Raw genomic sequence first — 5354 nt, forward strand, 5'->3', positions numbered from 1 at the left:
AGTTAATTTTGTTGAAGCCATTCTTAAACCACAATTAATCGTAAATCGAACCACAAAAAGCCAATTGTCCTTGTTTACTAATGTTTATTAAATTTATAGTAATACAAAAAATTGTAAAATTATATCAACAATACAATTTAAACATTTAATTGTCAGTATCCTCACATAGAAGTATTACGTTTTTGATATTCTTCCATGATGCACTAATCCTAATATACCAAATAAGACGCAAAAGCTTCTACAGATGTTCCATTGGAACAATTCACAGTCATTTAAAAAATATTGAGAATGTTTACAGTTTCTTATATTCTAATAAAATTACATATTTAACTAATGGGTAAAATTAATGGAATTTAACTTCTCATTAGATCTGTGAATAATAAAATAGTGTGTGTGTGGGAGAAGGGACACGTAATAACTAGGATTGTTCGTAAAAAGAGAAAATATAGATATAAATAATGTTTAAAAGATTAAAATAATCTTAAATACAATAAAAGTAACTGTTCTAATAGTTTTATAATATGTCATTTATATTTATGTCAATTAATATATCACTTATATATACAATATTTTATAATATGTATATACATAAATATATTTCATACATATATATGACAAAAACATCCATTGTTTACATTAATATAATATAAGAAAACTCATTTACACATATTTTATTATATATTCATTTTTATTATATTGAACACACTCATTCAATAAAAGAAGTCTTACTATGAATAAATAAAATAATAATTACATCGTTAAGACTTCGTGTAAAAGACATACTAAGTTGAATACAAGTGAACAGCGCATGAATTTTTTCTTGAAAATAATCAATAATTTTTCTAATTTGTTATTTTATAAAAAGATTAAATACTATATAGTATTTTATTAATATTGACAATATTAATAAAATTAAACATTTTATTTGAATAATAATAGTTGAAGTACTAAACTAATAACTAATTATTAAGCTAATTAATAATTTATATAATAATTAATAATTTAGCTAATAATCAATTTATATAATTAACAATGTTATTAATATTAAATTTAGATCAATAACAACTTTGTTTCCATTTTTACAATACAATCATTTGTATTTATATTATTCTTATCAAAATATAAAAATTGTATATATAATGAATATATTCAATAATCATATTGAACAAAATCTTTTAAAATAGATAATAACTTTGACTTCTGTTCTTTGTTAGACAATGAATACTTTATCGGTGATACGCAAAAACTGATAAAATCTCCTTTTATAACATTCAGAGTAGAACTGATGAAATAACTAGTTAAAGTGTCTCAGAAAGTTCTTACCCGTTGGGGCAGATAGAATATTTGATTTTGTATAAATACTTGATGTAATGACTTGCATACGATGATACTATTTTACATTTAATGCTCGATATTAAATATAATTCAATATGAATGATTCTTAATGACAATATTCATACTTCTTGGAATTTAATATTTTTCAAAATTTTAACTCTTATATACAATTTTTCGAAACGAGTCAATTATAATTCAAACCGCATGTATTGTTTCCTAAAAAATATTGTTTATAGTCTGTCATTTACGATGAAAATAATATATTATATTATCATCAATTATATAAAATTAATAAAATTTCCCTTTTAATTTGAATTGTAAATAATAAAATACATACAATAAAAGTAACACTTCTTAAACTCCTATTTATTTAATTTATACTTTTATTAACTAATTGTAAGTATTTCTATAATTAAATGGTCAGTGTGCGTGTATGTATGTTATATATAACAATAACATATTATATAAAATAAAACATATTATTTATTTAATACAAAAATATTTACATTTAATAATATACATAAGTATATTATTTTCATTGTTAAAATAGATAAACAAGTTATATTATCTTCTATTATATCCTCAATTTACTTCAAATAAAATACAGAAATAGTCTACAATGAAGGGATTAAAATAAGATTATATGTATTGTTCAGAGTTGAAACCCGCGGACGGCAAAATAGGCACTCTGGAAGTCCATCCCATAACATCTTTAATAAATCTTATAATCCTAAGAGTACACTCTATTAATAAGATTATCGTACTTAGAGCTTACGAGCTTACACTGAGAACAAAGAAAGAAATAAAAATACAGTTTCGTTATATTAATAGCTAATTCTCTGGAATTTGAGACTACGCAAATAGTTCGATGTTCAATTTATCGTTCGTTCTTATGTCTTATTTGCTCTTAATACATCTTATTCTACATTACTATTATTACTCGATCTAATTAGTATGTATAACTTTCTTCGTAAATCAATAAGACGAATCAAAAATACGAATGAAAGGTGTCTCCTTCCATTTTGATCAAAATTAGATCCGCTTTCCTTCTGCAGGATTTCTTCCATCTCTAAACAATACTTACACGACTATACAAGAATACGTGTGCATGTATAGTTTCAACGTATTATATATGTATAGTCAATGAATACAAGGATGTATGTAATGTGTGTACCCATATACATTGAATATATATGAAAGTCAAATATGTCACAAAATAACATTAATAAAACTCTAAATTATTATGATGACCATAAACATACATTGAAAAGCATACACTTCGCGGAAATAAGGGACAAAAATTCGTGAAAAAGTATGACGCAATGACTTCCCGTGTACACGATCATACACTAATTTTATTTTCGCGAATTAATTCAAAGGCAAAATTATTTCAACTTACGAACACTATACAGTAGAAAGCGCGTGTTCGATTATCGATTAGTATATTGATAATTCGGAGAAAATAAAAAAATTACCTATATTTATGAGAACGACGAACTTCGACAAAACATGTTGGAATACGTAAATCCAAAAGAGTTTTGACTACACATCGGCAACGAGGATGAACTAAAATACGTAGCACAACCTTGCGGATATCTCTCACCAAATGAATGATTACGAGCAAGACAAATTTTCTGAAATAGTATACAAGAACATTGAATTAAATAATTAATATTAGATTTTGTAAACATTAAGAACTTTTAAAACTTTCAAAATAAAAAGTTTAAAAGATTAACTAAAAAGTTTAAAAGTTAAAACTTCAAAAGATTTATTTTCTTTTACTTATTTATTATTGTCCATGTACTTATTTTACTCTCACTTATCTATTTTTATAAGATCATTAATTCTGGTTTATTCTCTATTTCAATCATATTTGATACGATGCACAATTATCTTTATCTAAAAGTTAAATATTAGATTGATTTTTTAATATATGTATCTGTTGTTTATCTTTGAACGAATAAGTAATAAACTAATAACTTAATGATATATGGACTATTACATGACCAAATCTATCTATTTTCAGCTCCTATATTAATTCTCTGTAATGGCATGTAACATTAAAGTCACAAATCTTATATGAAAGTCAATATCTTAGATAAAAGTTCATGTAATAGTTATCTATTTTTTATTGCACTTTTGTATTGATTTTAATGCTATTTTCACATAACATAGTTTTGTAACTTCCATCAAGCTATAGTTAGATAGTATATCAAATGTTATTTTTAACATAATTTATTTTACTATAATATTATAGACCTGAAATATGGAAACTGAAGTGTTAATTAAGAATTTTTCATGTCCAACTATGGTTAGCCACATGATCTGTTATTTATTGGAAATCAGATATGACAGCTATTGCTAATACAATGAATTTAATATAATGGAAACTAATTAAATCTAAAATACAATTTTTCAATAATTTACATGCTGATTGAAATAATAATTTAAGGGAAGTAGATAATTTACGATATATAGGAACTCTTTTGATTGACTACTTTCAAATTTTAATCATATTCTCATAAATAAAAAATTTTTTGTTCATGAATAAATGATTTAATTCGAAAAAAGCATGGACTAAATCCAAAGAATAATGTTACAAAATTTTCTTATGATGCAATTCTTCTAGAATTATACATAATTTTAAAATAAATATTAAGAATAAAGTGAAGGTAAGTAAAATTAAAGATAAAGTGAAACATGTTATCCAATTACCTGGCATAAAGATAAGTAAAAATGTATAAGGTATAAAATAATCCAGAATTGTGCAAAAAAATTTATTTTGATATCTAATTTATTTTGATAATTGGTTCACAACTATGGATTTCTTTTAAAGAAATGAAAAGAAATATGGAGAATGATTGATATATTCTCCACAAATATAACTGAATTATCTGTAAAAATAGTAGAATAGTATCATATTAAGTGGATACACTTATGAAGTATATTTTAGACATGATATTACCCATAGACATGATATAACCAATAAATACAATAAAGATATAGGGCAGAGAAACCTAAAAAAGTATCGATGTTGAACACTTTAATACAGTAAAATTATATAATGAATCCATATATTCAGTAGACTTAAAAAAATGATATCACCGCATTGTGTTCTATTTATTGCTGTTAACAGTTGCAATTATTTGACTTTTATATAGAAGAAATTGTTTTTTATATATTGTAAGAAGAAAACATCAATACCATTTCTTATATATTAAAGCAGAAATTGCTTCTTGCTTATGCCAAGAATATAAAGAAAATAAAAAGAAAGAATGTCCTATTTCACATTCTATGCTGGAGAAATAACAACATTACAGAAAAAATTAAAAATTATAAAAATAAAGAAAACAACGAATAAATGCAGTTATTCCAGGAAAAGTTTACAAAGATCAAGTTTTTTACTTTTTATTTTTTTTTATTTTTTTATTTTTATTTTTTTTTTTTTTTTTTTTTTGGTACTGGTTAGATAAATCGATTTGAATCATTACTTTTTATTTGGAGCATTCCTTTATCTAATTATTTTCTAAATTATTAGCAATAAGTACTATTAAGTATTTTACAAATTTGTATTAGTTCATTTTATTCGAATTATATTTATCATTTTCTTTGAATTCTTCAAGATTAGATACTACACAGTTGCCTTTCCTTATTTATCTAGCATTATAATTACTGTCAATATAGTTATTATTTTCTATTATCTTTCGTTTTATTTACTATTTGAATTCAACTATGTGTCAATCCTGTAACTATGAATTATATGCTGAACATCAAGGTTTGCAAATTGTGCATAGTATTACTTTATAGCCTATCTGATTCTCTTTTAACCATTTGTTCAAAAATCTACTTCCCATATTTACATAACAATTATTAATATTGTATAATTCTAAGCTTACAAGTAGATTCTTGTACTCCTTTTACAATTCTTTATATTATTAGCGCGTTATATTATACTCTTATTCACAAATGTTCATATAGAAAAATTTTTCTTTTGATTCAATTTCGATCGATTTAATGAT

This window comes from Vespula pensylvanica, chromosome 13 (genome assembly GCF_014466175.1).
Source record: "Vespula pensylvanica isolate Volc-1 chromosome 13, ASM1446617v1, whole genome shotgun sequence".
NCBI lineage: Eukaryota > Metazoa > Arthropoda > Insecta > Hymenoptera > Vespidae > Vespula > Vespula pensylvanica.